The sequence below is a fragment of the Epinephelus lanceolatus genome, chromosome 1 (assembly GCF_041903045.1).
Source record: "Epinephelus lanceolatus isolate andai-2023 chromosome 1, ASM4190304v1, whole genome shotgun sequence".
Taxonomy (NCBI): Eukaryota; Metazoa; Chordata; class Actinopteri; order Perciformes; family Serranidae; genus Epinephelus; species Epinephelus lanceolatus.
The window spans coordinates 20,488,857-20,507,529 of record NC_135734.1 but is presented as its reverse complement, the minus strand read 5'-3'; the positions used below and the strand labels follow the sequence as shown (position 1 = coordinate 20,507,529).

At 40.8% G+C, this 18,673-nt stretch overlaps 1 protein-coding gene across 2 annotated transcripts in view; it reads right to left on the bottom strand.

The window, feature by feature from the left end:
- Positions 1 to 17,778, bottom strand: part of LOC117257493 (vitamin D3 receptor B) — a 32,090-nt gene extending 14,312 nt beyond the window's left edge. Inside the window, exons 1-2 of one of the 2 annotated variants that reach the window (XM_078167141.1) lie at positions 17,728 to 17,778; positions 16,823 to 16,896 (exon numbers count right to left, since the gene is read on the bottom strand). The gene's annotated coding sequence lies outside the window, so the exon portion shown is untranslated. Of the gene's footprint in view, positions 1 to 16,822; positions 16,897 to 17,230 lie in introns of both variants that reach the window. The other variant, XM_033627726.2, reaches the window with a different exon arrangement.
- Between the last annotated feature and the right edge of the window lie 895 nt (positions 17,779 to 18,673).

The window sequence follows — 18,673 nt, the reverse complement described above, 5'->3', positions numbered from 1 at the left end:
GTAAAAACTAGACGTCAAATGAGACACGTCTCTTTTCACCTTGTCTCCAAGTCAACCAAACAGTGTCCCTTTCCTTCAGGACATATTCACGTCCCCAGTCTCCCTATTGGAAGTGAGCTCCAGTGTTTTTGTCCAGGGGTGAGGAACTGGAGCCATATGAATCAAATGGAAAAACTCTTGTTCCACTCCAAAATGCTGGATCTGGGTTACATTTGATTACATAGTGCTGCGAGTATCTATTTCACTTAACGGCCTCGTGAGAGGGAGGGGAAAAAAAAAAAAAGGCATGTCACCGCAAGGCTAGCATCCTCATAAACAAACAATCACTGTCCTTTTCACAAAGCTCCTTTCTTATTCTCTTCTTTGCTTCCACTGCAGAGTGAAAGCGAAGCAAATGATGGAAGGAGATGGAGGGCTGAGGGAGGGGAGGGGAGGGTAACTAAACCGATACAAACCTCAACAAACTCACAAATCAACAGCCAATGAGGTAAGGGCCCAGCTGAATAATTTAAAATGTTTTGACACATCACTCCATCACTCATATCTAATTAAAAACCAAGGGCCCTGCGAAAAGTCTCATATACTCCTGTAAATGCAACAACTGTATTCTCATGCATGTTGTTTTGCCTGTTGAGCCCAACCGTGAATATGAACAGTATGCCTTTAAAACAATTTATGTCCCCGGCCAACAGAACATGTAGTCCCTGTTAAAACAAAAGGTCACAACTTGAAAGGAAACAGAGGATCTTTTCAATTCCTCACTGCTGCGGGCATCATAGACAGCAGTGACTGAAGCCTCTACAGTATGTTGACGTCTTGTATCTCAGCACCACATGCTTCAACTGGGAACATCTGACACGATGACTGCTGCGGTTAACAGCGAAACAGTAAATATGCACACGACTGGAAGGAGCAATAACTGACAGCAAATATTTGTGGAAGGAAGTCTGCAAACAGGTTAAACTGAACTCCGATAAACAACAGACCACAGGGGTTGATGGGAAATCACATCAGATTATAAGTGACATCACTGGGCTCCTGAAACACTGAGCTCTAACCAGCTGATGTGACTGACGAAACTCACACTGTATGGACGAAAAAGAGAACAGATGTAGTGGGTTAAATCTACACTGCCTGGCAAATATACCATTTTATTTGCTCTCGGTGCAACATTTACTGTCACAACACTTTTGTTTTGTTATGATAACTAACTTGTCTCCAGTGACAGAATAGGATAGGCTGTGTCCTAAACTTCTCCACTTGTCTCAGTGCACAACACGTGTTTCTTTCTGCCACCCACCGACTCACACTGTGCAGAGGTAAGGTACACATGTTCAGTCAAAGGTCCTTCAGAACATACACGACAACGAAAGCTGCTGTAATCAATGATCATATTACACAAATTTGTTGTCTTAACAAAACAATATGGTTGATCACATCAGCACTGCCACCACACTTCATCCAGGTAATGTAATATAAATGGGCACAGGTTTTACATTTCAAGCATTCACACTCCATGTAGCCTACACAACTGGAGGTGTAAATCACAAGTTTCATTATGATATGGTCTTATATAAATTTTCTAGACAACGATACAAAATGTGCTGTTTTAAAAAAGTCTGCCATGATATGATTTCGATTCAATTATTGCATTATTCAATTATAATTCAGGGGCCTGCAGTCGATATGAGACGATATCAGTAAATATCCTTGTTGTCTTAGTCTTGGCTGCTTGCCGTTGTCTGCCTGGTGCTAGGCAGCCAGCGCTGTTTGAATGTTTAGAAAGGAGGTGGACTGACTTAGTGACAAACGTGCCATGAAACTTTCAAAATAAAGGAGTATGAAACATATGTATCGATGTTGCCGCTTTGCATTGATGATATTGGTTCACTGATCACTGAGTAAATATATCAATCCAGACAACTCCAGACTTGTACTGTTACACCCCATGACTGAGACCTTGAGGCTCTTTAGAGTTCGTAAGAAAGCACTGAAAATTAAAAAGCTTGAACAGAATATTTCAAAATAGTCATAGAAAATCACTTTTTTCTGCTTTTTGGTTTTGATCAAACCTCCTGGGCAGGGGTGTCAAGGTTCTTTAATGAAAATTAAATGCGGAAAAACAACTTCTCTGTAAGGCCAGTCACTCACTTAATGACATGACTGCCAATATGTCTGTAAAGAAATTAGTTTTCAGAATCAGCCAGGACATTGGAGGCTGGCAATCACGCATCCGTCTTTGGTTTTTGAATATGTAATTATGCGATTTTTAATCACCTTATATTTAAGTAATTAAGATACTATGCATGTTAAATGTCAGCTTAATAATAAAAAGTGACGTGAAGAATGTTTAAAAGCTTTATAGTAAAAATTACAAAATCCTTTGTAGTTTGTGCAACTAAATTTGCCTGGCATTGTATTTTAAACACATGTCCGTGCACATGCAAGTAAACACACCAGAACATGTGCAGCGTTGCGCAATATGTAGCACTAACCTGCGCAACAATATGCAATGCCATTATTTTGACAGACATTACCACTGCGATATTACTTGCAATTTTAGTGGGGATGGTAATTTTTTTTTTTTTAATGAAAATGCACAAAGTGATGAAGATGGAATTTTTGATGGGGTCTGTGACAAACAAACTTCAATCATGGAAAATGATCAGTATGGTCTCTGTAGCACTGCATTGCGTCATTTATTATGATATACTGTGACACGTTTAACCTTTACTGAAAATAGCACTTCGCCATACTGCGATTTTTGTAATATTTTGATTACCTGTGCAGCCCTTGTTCTGGTTCTGACTGAAAAAGAAGTATTCAAATATCACGAATGCAACAAATATTAAAAAATCTATTTACTTTGGAGTGAATGTTTTGCTGATTGCTGTCCCTGTTATTCATGTTAAAAAGTAGTAGCTACTGATTGCAATCAAAGGCCAAGAACTGGTTGCCAACTTCTCAAAACGGTTGCCAATAGCAACTTGGCAGCCATTTCTGTCAAGGCCCACATTAAGTCTTGCGGCCCCCTTGAGTTGTTGCAATCTGTGCTCCCAACCTCATCTGGGATGTCTGTTAAAACATGATTACTTTGGTGGCTTTGTAGCATGAGTAGTTGTACAAGCTGGCCCATAAAGACAGAAATCACAGTCAGATAATGTGAGAGGTCCTCACGACAAGAAGAAGTCTGGTAGTCTTTTGGAGACTTTTGGAGAGGTGACATCTTATCAACATACAGAGTACATCTATGACCCGACAGATGAAACGCAGCATCTACAGCTGGTGTAAATATAATAAGTCCTTTGGCATAGCAGCAAAATCATTATTGCTATCATGTAATGTAATGTTACACAATACTGACCAGTATAAATGGCACAGTCCTCTGCAAGGCATAAAGTCTGTTCTACAGCATGTAGGCAATCTAATCCCAGCAGGCATTCACACTCATCACTCACAGTAAACCAACAGGGAAAACACCCATTCACCTTACCATATCATCAACTGATCAGTGAAGTCAGTCCTCTGTGATTGCATTCAGCCCTGACAGGCCATTACACTAAATGCACAGTAGTATTGAGAGAGTGCTAAATAATGCACGAGGTTATTAGACCAGATCTGTACTCATTCCAGTGTCGGGCACGCAAAGCCAGGGAACAGGTTTTGAGCTTGAAGCTTCTACTGAAAGTCTCACTCTTGAATGATACTACATTGCATATTGTGTGTACGTTGTCGTTCGGCAGCATCAATCAAATCTGCCATTGCGGTAATAATGCGAGATATTACTCATGTCTCATGTGTTACACTGGCATAAAGCCATAAAGATAAAACAGTAACTGTGATATCTGATTAGCTCACAGGGTTGAGTCCTGCTCCTTGACGGGCAAACAAGTATGGATTCCTTACCGTCAGGTATAATTAAAGTGCTTGGAGATTGTAACTGGACTTTTTACCAATTAGAGAATCAGTGCCGTGTTGTTTCCAATAGTGCATTGTAGCATGAGGGACACTAATACAGACTGACTGTATTAGTTTAATAACTTGGAGTTCAACAACTTTTTGAGCAACTGCTGAACTCCGATCTGTTGGAAGTAAGAACGGCTCAGGTGGTAAACAGATTTGTTGCTCCCCACAAACAGCAGCAGCATATTTTTGCCAGAAATATGATGTTAAGAACACACTGAGCATACAGAGACACAGTGAGACGTGCTGTGCGGCAGAAGAGGTTTGAGAATAGGGATGTGAATTCATAAGATTTTATTTATTCCAATGCCATTATCGATTCTGCTTATTCGATTTTTATTGATTCCTGATTAATTTGTGTGTGTGAAAAAATAGGCCTACACAGGTTTTCAGCATCAGCGCAGTGTTTCTACAGTGTAGAAACAGAGTGGAGGAAAAGGCACGCACGGTATTATCTAAAACGGATGAAATGAGAAAATATGTTTGTACTGCATTCCTTTTCATGTAGGTTTTCTTAGGCGAAGAAAACATCTGCTAAGTCGGCCTGCATGACATTAATGTTATTGAACCATAAGAAATTTATCCTTGGTAACGGATGTGCTGCTCGGTTGGGAAGCAGTGGCACATGTGCACACAGTGTCATATACATGGCATTCCTGGAATTTAAACCAATGTTGACAGAGTAGATATTTCACCATATGACTTTAAATGATCATTTTATGGACATTAGAAGCAGCAGTGTTGTCGTCTTTCTTCCTGAAATGAAGCCATGCTTTGGACCATTTTTCCGGCACATACGTACAAGTTTGACGTCACACTTTTGCGTGACTGTCAGAAAAAAATATGCCGTCATCTATAAAACGAACTGATACGCTCCAAGGCACTCATTGGACAATTTGGAACTGGTTTTTGATTCCCATCCCTATTTAAAAAAATTCTATAGATGTTTGCTATCTCTCTCTCTGTCTCTTCTCTCCCTGTTAACCCAACTTGCCAAACCAAGAAACATCCACCAGTTTTGGTAAGTTAATTAAAAGAGGAAGGTAACCTGTTATATCGACAATTACAGCAATCAAATTACTGCTTAAAAATACCTACTCTGAAATATGGTAACAAACAACAACAGAAGAGTACTCCACATCTCAATAAAAGCATGAGAAAACCTAAGTGCTGGAAATAACATAGAACTGCATTGTAAAAAGGTCCTGTTTAATGGCTTTAGGGTGTCATTTTTTAGCTGTTTACCATGAAACATAACGCTGGCTGAGACTTAACACTGGAAAAAAATGAACCTGATTAATAATAAACCCACTAAAACTAGGGGAAACAAGGCAAAAGTCATTTTTGGTATCATATGACCTTCGAACTATGCATGAGTTTGCAACTGTTTATGTCGACATTTGCTCTAACAATATTTAATAAATTGATTTGAACTTGTCTCTATCTGCTAGATATTTCAACATGGTTATGCACTAAAAACAAACAAAAATAACCCTAAAACACAAAGTAGCTGTGGCTGTTTTTGCTGCTTTGGAGATGGACATCTAGCCATTCTTTTTAAGTCCCTTTCTGCACAGACATGTTTCTGTTCCAACATCTAATCAACCACAAAATGGCTGCACAACAGTTATTTACAAAGAAATAACTGATGACTCTGTTGTTGTCTCGGCATCTCAAACAAAGCAGTAATCTTTTTAATCTTTCATCTGTCTAATGAGGTTACACTTTAGAATCAAGGAATATTAAAAATAGACCTATGACTGAAGTTTCTGGACTTACTTTTTGCATTTTTTGATTGAATTTTTAGATTACTTCTAACATTGGATTTTTGGTTGTCATTCAATTATTACTTTTTCCTTTTCTACTCATTTGTGTTTTACTTCCATTAGAAAACATTTTAAGCAATGTTTATTGTTTTATAATATATATCATGACTAATCTTGGGACATCAAATTAACTTTTTAAGAAATAGTTTCATCAACTTGTTTCTTTTAGATATTTTGATTGATGATAAACTCTTGATTGGTGAAAACAGGTTGGTTGAGTCTGCCAAAAAGTCACTAAATCTCCTTGGATTGTGAGGGGAAAAAGGACGTTTTGTACATATTAAGTGTTTCTTTCCTTTTTATTATAGCTTAATTTATACTTAATTTGTCTGACTGTATTATTGTATGGGCAAGTACAGTTCCAATTTATTTGGGCAAAATATTGCTGCTGCAAAGAGTCGATCAGATTACTAACTTTTTGCAAAGTCGTTGTACCAAGAGTTACACTTAAATTGTAGCTGTTATTATCAACTATTTTTGACATCCGCATTCCTCAATCCTGGAAATTTGTCTTTACAGTGAAATACAAGATACATGTGTACGCTATAATTTTAGACATTATTTTGATAATAACATACACTTTTATAACTATCCAACTATGCAGGCTAAGAATGCTCATCTTCCTTATGGTCAGTTTTCTATCACATTTCACTGAGTTACCTTTTGAAATGAAAACACACATTTAATGGTTTCCTTTGTGTTGCTGTCTATGTACAAAAAGAGACTCAGAAATGCCCTGCAGTCTAACACATTAATTAAAAGAAAATTATCACCTTGTTTGTTGTTGTAAATATGGCAATTATTCTTGTTTTGGCACATTTTCTTCTCATTTTTAACTATACTTCTACACTTATGTAAAACTTTTTGAACACTGTTATATAAAACGTACTGGTGATTTTGTATGCTACCTTTTGTGTGTCCTTTAGTTGTGTGTGTTTTTAATATAAACCATTACAGGTTTATAGCTGTTGTTATTGATTGTGACATTTATCTGTGTCAAAGTGTATAAATGGACAAGGAGGATAAAACCTTAACAATCATAGTCTGTGAATAATGTGATGTGACAGTTGCACGTATTTCATGTGAAGGGGAGAGCCACTCAGGGTAATTAAGGTAGCTCATCTCAGCCACATGACTAGTGCGAGTAGGAATGAGCTTACACCAGCTGAAGGAGACAAATCTCTTGAACAAGAACTTCTACCTAAGCATTATGGCTGCTGCACCGGTTTATGTAAAATACTCAGAGTCTCAGCATCTGGAGTGTTTATGAATGTGTGGTAACATTTAGCAGTGGCAACAGTGAACATGAGCGATTTTACAGCTTTGTGTTAAACCACTGCATGCTGGTTAATCATGGTACCATTGAATTCTGTTCGAACTCAAATGGTTTTGCAGCAGCACAATGTCCTCTGAAATCTTCTTACAATGTTACTGAGCGCGTCACATGATAGGCATGTTTTTACCCTGCTTATGCATCCGTTACACCCCACCACACGTTAGGCATGGGACGTCATGAGAATTTCATGTCATGATTATTCTGGTCATAACAATTGCTAATCACATAAATATCCCGATAATCATAAAAGCATGCTTCAACTGTTAAAAAGGCACTAAAACATACTGGAATCACTTTACTTTAAGAACAACTACTTTATTGCATCACAGATGGGACACAAACCTTTTTTTGAAATACAGTCTTAAAAAGCCAGGCTCTTCAGCTATTTGAAATGGCATCTTATCTTTCAATATAAATTATGCCAATGCTTGATAAAGAGCTTTTGCATCTTTTGAGCATAGGCAGCCTGTTTTTGCAAAGTTTCTTTAAATATCAGTTGCTCAACAGTCCCTTCCGAACTTGAAATTAAGCTGTTTTAGCTGAGACAGTCGCTCTGACACAGCCTCTGATTGGTCAACAGACTCATCATTAGCGGCTAGCCGGCGGGCTAACAACAACAGCTGTTATTATAATGGAAAATGGATACTCTTTAAGTGTAGGATTTATCATTATAGATTTATTTTACAGTATTTTAAAGTCCCCAAAAAGACACAGCAGTTCATGGCTGGATTACAAAACTTCTGAAAGGGATACACTCACACCAGAGCCCTTGTTGGAACAGCACCATGGCTAACGTTAGCTTCTAAATCAAACAAAGCAAGTCTCTCACATGCAGAGCTCCAGAGATATTTAAAATTAGTAATGTTATGTCATTTATGACATCAAGACCCAAGAGTTAACTTCGAGTGTCCAGTGTGTCAGATTTCTCTCATCATTTACGTTCAATGCTTGGTGGTGAGACAAACTCGTGCAGACAGCTTAGCTGGAAAAGCTCCGCTTAAGCGGTACAGTGCACGGTTTATTTTCTGATAACGTTACATTAGACGTCACATTTATTTTCACCTGCATGACTGGACAACTGCATGAGGGATTCAACTTGCCAAAACACAGAGTTTACTTGGTCCAGGCAAAATTAATGTTGAACCCTGACTCTTTGTGTGCTGCAGGACACAATATTCACGATTATCCCGATAATGGAAATCCACCAACATCAACTTATTGTGAGTGTTTTTTTTTTTTTTTTTTAATCACAATCCGCCATAAACTCATATCATCCCATCCCAATAACACATATAGTTCCTATGACCCCTCATCTATTGCCCTCTGCATGGCCACTTGCAGTCAGAGGGGGAGTAAGTGCCAGCCTGCAGCAGAGAGCAGCGACAGTACTGTAGGAGGTGAGAGGGATGCCGGGAGAAGCAGGCCAGAGAAGGGTGGGGCGGAGGGCACGCTGGAGAGATGGGAGTAAAAAACAGATAGAGATATATACATAGATACAGCGAGTAGGGGAGGGGTGACCTCTTTGTCACAGTGACTTTCTGTGTCACAAGGCATACCCTGCTGGCTGTTGTGGATGCGGGAGAGAAATAGTACGAGGAGCAGCGGCCCACAGAGAAGCAATCAACACACAAACAGCCTGATTCTGTTATCTAGAAAGACGGCTAAAAATAAGCAGTCATAAGCCACTTCAATTACTGGCTAAATATAAATAAACGTCTCATCTCTGACAGCGTCTCATCTTGAGAAGTATCAGGAGAAAAGGCTATTTGCTATTCATGAATCATGTTTTTAGTATGATTTATCTCTGTTGGTTGTTGCTTTACTCCCGTTTTTAAAACCTAGGAGCAGATTTTTTTGTGCGTGGGTGAATACTTGTCCATGTGACCATGAAAAAACTGTTGGCTGGCCGACTGAATTGCATGTATGACAAAGACTGGTGTTTAATTTTAATGCAAGTCTCTTTTATCCTTTGAGACTTCTAGGTTCAAGAATACGGATGGATCAGATGATACCACATGTGACAACCACCACACCCCCCTGCTCAACCAATGGGTAACTGAGTGCTGCAGGAGTGAGTCATAAAGCACGGAAATGAGTTAGCATTTTTGCATTTCCAGTTCCCTCATCTCAGAGTCAATATTTTCTTTTTAATGGGTTTTTGGTTAGATGTCTGGATGTAAGTCCGTAGTTAAAACAAGATGAAGAGACTTTCACGTTTTGACGTTTGTCTATGACAAAAAATATGTCTGGTAATACCTCACTTGTGAATTGTGAAGCTTCTGTGCATCTTTAAAAAGGCGGTGCATTCAGGCGGCTAAATGAGACGACAGAAGTTGTCAGGGACATTAAGTGTCATCACACCAAACATGGCAACTCATCTACTCACTACTCCACCTTTACAGTATTGTTGTATACTCACACTCTAACTCAAACTTTACAGCTTGTATATTTATTGATTTATGGTATTTTCCAATTGTAGTTAAGCTTAGTGGTGCTGACACTTCAAAAATCATATGTCTGATTTGTTAAAGGCACAGTCCGTGCATCGGATGAGCCTACCTATACCTATCATATCTGCTTTGACATTGTTTGACATGCATGGAGGTGTGTTAAATTTGTTCTTTTGCTGTTATTATGCTACTGATTTTGTTTTTGTTATGTTTGTAGTGTCTTGTGAGCCCATGCAGGCGGGGCACCTCTTGGTGCATGACACTCTCCCTATTGACCTTACTGTGAAAGTGGTGTTCATTTGTGAAGATTATTTAGATGAACAAAACGTGTAAGTGTCAGAAACGTTTGTTGGCCACGGTGTATATTTTCAGTGATAATCCATGCAAAAATCCTACCGAGCCTACCGAGACAAAACAAAATCATGTCATCCCTGCAGCAATCTATGACAATTATAACCACGACAATTATTTGGTTTTGGGTTCTTTTAATGGATGTTAGACTAATCTGATGATTACTTTCTCATTTGGACCTCAAAATGTCAGGAAATTAGGAAAAATTACCATTTCCTGAAGCCTAAATATCTTGTTTTGTCCGACCAACAGTCTAAACCCCAAAAACATTGAATTATAATCATACAAAACTTTAAAAAAATATATAAAAAGTAAAAGTATACAGTACAGGCCAAAAGTTTGGACACACCTTCTCATTCAATGCGTTTTCTTTATTTTCATGACTATTTACATTGTAGATTCTCACTGAAGGCATCAAAACTATGAATGAACACATGTGGAGTTAATAAAAAAAGGTGAAGTAACTGAAAACATGTTTTATATTCTAGTTTCTTCAAAATAGCCACCCTTTGCTCTGATTACTGCTTTGCACACTCTTGGCATTCTCTCCATGAGCTTCAAGAGGTAGTCACCTGAAATGGTTTCCACTTCACAGGTGTGCCTTATCAGGGTTAATTAGTGGAATTTCTTGCTTTATCAATGGGGTTGGGACCATCGGTTGTGTTGTGCAGAAGTCAGGTTAATACACAGCCGACAGCCCTATTGGACAACTGTTAAAATTCATATTATGGCAAGAACCAATCAGCTAACTAAAGAAAAACGAGTGGCCATCATTACTTTAAGAAATGAAGGTCAGTCAGTCCGGAAAATTGCAAAAACTTTAAATGTGTCCCCAAGTGGAGTCGCAAAAACCATCAAGCGCTACAACGAAACTGGCACACATGAGGACCGACCCAGGAAAGGAAGACCAACAGTCACCTCTGCTTCTGAGGATAAGTTCATCCGAGTCACCAGCCTCAGAAATCGCAAGTGAACAGCAGCTCAGATCAGAGACCAGATGAATGCCACACAGAGTTCTAGCAGCAGAGCCATCTCTAGAACAACTGTTAAGAGGAGACTGCGCCAATCAGGCCTTCATGGTCAAATAGCTGCTAGGAAACCACTGCTAAGGAGAGGCAACAAGCAGAAGAGATTTGTTTGGGCCAAGAAACACAAGGAATGGACATTAGACCAGTGGAAATCTGTGCTTTGGTCTGATGAGTCCAAATTTGAGATCTTTGGTTCCAACCGCCGTGTCTTTGTGAGACGCAGAAAAGGTGAACGGATGGATTCCACATGCCTGGTTCCCACTGTGAAGCATGGAGGAGGAGGTGTGATGGTGTGGGGGTGTTTTGCTGGTGACACTGTTGGGGATTTATTCAAAATTGAAGGCACACTGAACCAGCATGGCTACCACAGCATCCTGCAGCGACATGCCATCCCATCCGGTTTGCGTTTAGTTGGACCATCATTTATTTTTCAACAGGACAATGACCCCAAACACACCTCCAGGCTGTGTAAGGGCTATTTGACCAAGAAGGAGAGTGATGGAGTGCTGCGGCAGATGACCTGGCCTCCACAGTCACCGGACCTGAACCCAATCGAGATGGTTTGGGGTGAGCTGGACTGCAGAGTGAAGGCAAAGGGGCCAACAAGTGCTAAACACCTCTGGGAACTCCTTCAAGACTGTTGGAAAACCATTTCAGGTGACTACCTCTTGAAGCTCATCAAGAGAATGCCAAGAGTGTGCAAAGCAGTAATCAGAGCAAAGGGTGGCTATTTTGAAGAAACTAGAATATAAAACATGTTTTCAGTTATTTCACCTTTTTTTGTTAAGTACATAACTCCACATGTGTTCATTCATAGTTTTGATGCCTTCAGTGAGAATCTACAATGTAAATAGTCATGAAAATAAAGAAAACACATTGAATGAGAAGGTGTGTCCAAACTTTTGGCCTGTACTGTATATTTGAGCATATTTGACTTAGACCAATCAATACTCAACATAATTTAGTTTTTGTCTATGAACTATTCAATTAACTGATTGTCATTTCAGCTCTAGTAAAGGCATTGAGAATATGACTGATTCTTCACAGATAAACTTTGTGAGAAGAATTGATCACATGGTGTAAAATAAGCACCTTCTGCTCCACAACGGAATAACCCATACATGTAATTGACTTCTGGACTCTATCACCTAAATCAGGAGATTAAAGGAAAGGAAAGGAAAGGAAAGGAAAAGTGAGTGTACTGTAAGCCTGGGGTTTGGGAGTGTGAGTGACAAAGCGGCAGTGGTCGATGAGCAAGAGATGAGGCCTGCTGTAATTATGCGCGGCACCGCAAACTGACTAGCTTGTCATTTTAACTGGGTGGTGAAAGCTGCAAAATGAAGACATTACCCTAATTTTGGTGGTGTAGTTGGAGGAGAGGACAGGGAGTTTCCTTTTCTTTTTACCCGACAAACTAGCTGAGGGAGAACAAGTGCTACTTAGCATGCAGTGGAGCAGTGACTCATCTTTTCCTCCTTTGATTTATTCACATCATGGCTGAAATGACACGCATGTGTCTCATAATCCAGGGGACTGACGTTAGACCTGGTCCCAGGTTGGATTTAAAGACAGGACACTGTCTGCAGAAGCCTTAATGGTAAACATTCGATAGGTCATCAATTCTGAAGATTAATGGTCGCGTTCTCTTTGTGGTCTGGGTTTAATTAAGATCAACATGTTTGAAAAACCACTCATCATAACAGAATATCTTTAATAACCAGAGCCTAACCTACTCTAAATAAAATGTTGAGTGATTAAATATTTATTACTCAACACCTGGCCAATTTTTAACTTTGGCGGAATTAAAGGAAACAAAGTTTGCATAAAACCACACTACTTGTGTCTCATTTATCAGTGGAAATTGTTTGCACCACCTGCACCCCACTGTCCCGAATGCATACGTCTATCTTGCACCTTCTAATTAATTGACATTAGATGCCAATCGTTGCAAAATTAAGTCTTGACTACAGATGGTGTGAACCTGAGGGACAGAGAGTAGAGGCGTTAAGTGCTAATATGAGAAATAGTAACACTTCATGCCGATGATGTTGCACAATGAGCATGGTTCTTAAAATATGGTAATTCGCAAATCTGTAATATTACTGCTGCAGCTTGAGCTGCTGTGAGATATTCATTCAGGGATAAGTGCCAAGGTGGACCATGGCAGGAGTCCAATGCCACTCATAAGGTAGCTTATTTCTTTCTGTTCTACTCGCCATTTCATTTCAGGCTGCACCATTGTCCAAGTATGTGATTACCAAACAGGAAAGTGGCCATTGGTTTTCTTTGTCAGGTGCCCTGCTACTTACAGAGAAGACATAAGCGAGACCTCAACTGTAAAAAGAGATTTGGACGGCAGCCCAGATGTTAGATTAACTTTCATCAAAGTCAATATTAAGTGATTATAAAACCCACCCTCCACCAACGCCCACCATCTAACAAAACTAATTAAGTGGTGCCATTAGTGCCTGGGCGTTGAAATGAAATGTGATTGAGGACGGGGGCAAGATATAACAAAGTGGGTAAAGAGGAGAATCCAGACATGCATTTCAAGGAGAGATCATTTTTAACTGCACACAGACGTGCAGAAGAGAAAAGGGGAAAGCGGGAAATAAAAAACCTCTGGCATCACGTCCCAAGAATGTCAGCAATGAGCTTACAGACCACATCCCAACACATAAGAGTCAGAGTCGGAATCACATCCAGACCTATAACAGCACTGGAGGAAAGAGAGGGATTGCTGTGGAACGCCTGAGTGGGAGAAGGAGGCCCTGTCTGACAGTCCAATGAGCATCCTCCGTCTACATCACATGACGCAATCCCACAAATGGTTCTGAAATTGTTCCATGCTGCCAAAAGTTTCTCTTAAAGGGGGGGAAAAAAGAGAGCGAGAGAGTGGGAGAAAGATTTAAAGGAGGAAGGAGAGAGAGGGAGAAGACAGGGAGAACTTGTGGAGAGGGCTGGAGGGAGAAGGGAGAAAGCATAAGGCAATGTGTTTTACTGCATACCTCGGGCTGGGTCACTACGAGTACAGAAGAGACATAAAACAAATCAGATCTGGAATGACCCGGGCTGCAGAGAGAGCTGGGCTACAATGGAAATACATGGGCTTGTGTTTCACACATAGAAGTACATCTAAGCCCACCATAATGGCAGAGAAGAGGGTGAAAATGGAAATTTAAAAGAGGAAGGAGGTAGAGATAAAGAAAACAAGTGCCATTAAAGAAAACACGATCTGGAATTTGTAAGAAGGAAAGTTTAATTTGATTCAGCTTGGTGTTTAGACACTGCCTAAGAAAAAAAACAACAATACGTGGAGAGAACAGATAGGGGAGAGAGAACAATGGACAAAAAGAGACAATGTGGAGCTAACAGCAACAAAGTAGACGAACCGAGTCTGTAATGCAGCTAAACAACTGGCTGAGCAGACTAGTCAAGTCCTGTCCCTTTGCTTCCCTCTCTCTTTCTTGTTCTCTCTCCCGCAGCCTCCACGGGTCTATCTCATGCTCTTTTCCTACGATCACAGGCAGCATGTTACAGCAGCAGTAATAGCACATGACAAGGTGACCTGTGCCCCACACAGGATGGGCTAAACTGGGGTGGAAGGGGTGGGGGGTCACATGTCCTGTGTCCAACCCTATGGTCTATGCACCACTCCCCCCCTGCCCAGGCCCCAGCGCTGGCCTGCAAGGGGAGAGAGAGGCAGTGACGGCAGCCTGCCCCCTTATGCTGGGCCCCTTGCTGGACTCTGGAGAGGGGAAAGAGACAAGGCAGGGAGAGGCCCACTCAAACACACACCGAAAAAGTCCTGTTTATGTCTATGCCGATTTTGACAGAGAATGCACATTCTCAAGCACACAGAGTCGTGCGCGCAGAGAGCCAACTGGACAGAACTGGACAGGCAACAGACATGTGGGTGAGGTGGGTGCAAATGCACTTAGCCCACAAGTTATATAACCTCCATAAAATGCTGTCTCTCTTACAGGAAATACTTGTCTTTAAAAAAATATTTTTAAAAAAGCAACACTGTCATTAGTATTTCTGATTAAAAGTCAACTTCTAAAAGGTGAAAAAATCTTAAAATTTAATCTGTAATCCAGTAATACACTGAAATTTAATAAAAAAGAAACCTAGATATATTACATCCATTGCCGTAGATATCAAACAGTGACGCAAAGATATTTTTCTGCATGACTAATGCTCCATATACAACAAATATACCCTGCGTGATGTGTTTGGCCTAGAAACCATTAACCACAGAAGGTAATTGAGGACGTAAAGACATTAGGGAGAACTAAACACTTCGTTAGTCTTGGAGGCAACTGAACATATGTGGCAAACAGCACGTATGTACAGAGGTACGTACATACAAGTGGGTCTTTACAGTTATGTACAGGAGCCTCTTTCTTTCTATAGGGTTACATGTGAGAGGAAGCGACCAATTACTGTAGTCACGAAAGGGGGGTGGGGGCGGGGTATTTCACTGTACAGGAGACCTAATGGACTGTACCATCACCACAGCATGCAGCTCCATGAACAACCTGCTACAGTTAAAGTCAATAAAGACACAAACCGAGCCCATACCGTAGCTTCTCATCACATGACACATGAACAGAAAAGGGATTTAGAAGCTGAGGCATACATGGTCCTCGTGTGTGTTGAGTCTCCCGCTCTGTCCCAAATAACACAGGCTATCTCGTAAATTTCCACATCATATAAATTCAGAACATGTGTGACCGTTGATCTCAAGTGCACCGTGTGGTTGAGAAAGAGACGCCACATTCATTCTTCTAAAAGCAGGCGATGAGGAAGCTGACATAAAAACAACACCCTACCTGCTACTTTTCAAGTGTCAAACTGTTTCATAAACAGAAAAGGATAGGTGTGAGAATTATAGTACTAGGCCCGCTTTGAAAAAATAGGTAGGAAAATATATGTGTACCCCTTGCTGTTCGCTGTATTTGGCCCCCTTCAGATTTACTTTGAAGTGATGAGCAGCGGAGAGAGAGAAGAGCTGGAGGCTGTTTAAATTTCAGATGCAAGAAAGACAAGACGCTTGTAGTAATTAATGATGTCATTACCAGCCAGTAGCTCAGTTACCCATGACTATGAAGTGAGTGGTTAAAGTGTAAAAATATAAAAATAGATATATAAATAATTCTAACAAGCAACTGAGTGTGTTGGTGAAAGTGACAGAGTACGCCTTCCCTGCTCAGATAAATTTCTGTACGTGGACGTACTGTATGTTAAATGACAAGAGGGCTGAAATCTGCACTGATTATTTCAGATAGCTGCAGCTTATCACTTTTTATCATGTGGTATCAACACAATAAAAATGCGAGCTGATATTACACTGTTATTCAAAGGCAACTAACTAGTTGGTTGTTAATATTAATAATACATGGGGGAGAATTTCCACTTTGCAGCTGTATGATATATAAAGTCCTCATGTGGACAGAAAAACACCCTGTACTTAAATGGACTGTATTGACTTTTCAGTTGTGCAGATTTCATTACACAGCCCTTTAAGTAAGGCCTTTGATTTTAGGAGGGTCACTGATTTAGGTCACAAATGGGCAGATCATATTAAATTAAGCACAGTCTTAAAAGTACTGACATTTTAAATTCATTCTTCAACACATTGCTTTTACAGTCTTATTAATGAATATGTTGGCTATGGTTCATATATTACTTACTACCTTTTTCATAAGAGAGTTAACGTGTATGATGAGTGTAGATGTATTTCACAGCAAAATGTGTAAATTAAAAGCAACACAAGTTAAGGTTTAAGTACATGTTAATAGACGTGTATCTTTTCATAGGACTGCTTTATAAACACCAGGTAAAAGTAAAAGGAAAATGTCTTACCTGAGGTATTAGCATGCCCTTGTACAATAGGTAAGACTTGAAACCTTTCCTCTGTTTATCCCAAGTTGTTAATCCTGTTCAATACAAAAGCAAAATGGCATGTCGCAAGTCAGAGTGGGCCCATAACGTTACCCTCGTACCTGACCTGCAGTTGCTCTGTTTATGTAACACTGAATTACTTTCAACAGAAACGTACACACTCATTTGTACCCATGAAAACAGCAATCAGACAGGGAGGTAAGTTAGGCGCACACACACACACACACACACACACACACACACACACACACAGATCAACTAAAGACTTAAATTGTGCTAAACCTGTTTCTCGTGTGGTCTTGGGCAACAGAGATTACAACAACCCAAGTCTCGACTTTAGCATTCCTCCTGTGCATGTGAGTTTCATACCTCAGCTCAACTTTTCCCCCGTCAACACCGAGTTGCTTTTAATCCTCTTTAGTCGCCGTCGTGCTCATGCTCTTGCAAAGTGTGTCCCCTCCATGTTGACTGGGTAGGGTTAGCTTTGAGGAGAGAGAGAGGACCGCGTTGTGCTAACTAAACTAAAAAAAAATGTCAGGAGACTTGAGGAGAAAACGTCAAACTCGTCCGCCCTTCCAGACGCTGGCTCTCTCTCACACATACACACACAGACACACACACACACACACACACACACACACACACACACACACACACAGCAGCAGCAGCAGCGCTGGTAGTAGCTAACGTTAGCGTGGCTAGCTGGCTGCTTTAAACCTAAAACGCGGCGCCAAGTTCATCCGGCTTAGTAACCGTTGTGCGGCGGCGGCCGACGGACATCCAACGACAAAACGCTCGAGACGCAACTGGGTTCAACTGACAGGCTAACGTACGCACTTACATGAAGAAAACTCAATCACACCTACGGTAGTCCGACGAGAAATACCCCTCCTTCTTCAGGACCCAAATAGATGGCCATTACTTTTTGTTATGCACCGCCCCCTCTTCAGGACCTCTACGGGAAAAGAGGGATTTCCCCCCAGCCCCTCCGCTAACCAATCAAAGGTGGGCTCGGCATCTCTCCCGTGCTGTGATTGGTAACATTTCGGCCCAGCTCGGCTGTGATTGGTTGACGCCGGTGCCCATATGCAGAAGAGCCGCCCCTTCAAACAGGGGTGTGTCGTGACGTCAGAGGTAACGGAGAGGTAAACAACTTTGACCGCGTGAGGTTTAAAGCAACATCGTTATGCTTCTGATCTCTGAATCAATGGACACCCGGTGCGGGGGATTACCGCGCCAACCTTAGATACGGCGTGGAGTCTCAATAGGCGGAAACCATCCTGTGGATGCCGTGTTTATCTCTCGCACCGAGTGGCTTTGTTTTGCGGCTACATGCTCAGAGTCCCACATTTGAAATTTAAACAAGACACAACAGCATCACCATCGATATCACGCTGGTGAAATAACAACACGAGCCCTGCCTGGTGCTGAATCTTCCGTTTTACGCATTTTCCTCCATTATTTCTTTGACACTTAGCAAATGTGTGCAGTGAGGTGTGTGTATTGGAGGGGTGTGTCTACTCTGCAGTACAGTGGTAGGCTGGAAAGCTGCATGGCGATCTTGCCATACATTTGCAATGCATGAGAAATGGCCGAGGATGCCTAAAAATAGACGATTAAACAGCTCCACTAAACAGGAGCACACTGGGCAAACACTGCTGATATTTCGTGCTCTCCACCAATGTGAAAGCTGTTTCTTTTGCATCCACTTATTTATTTCGGTGACATTTGTGCATTCACGGTTGTGTGCTCATAGCTCTGGTATGTGAAACGGTGTGTGTGCGTGTGTGTGTGGGGCCAGCGAAGGGGGCC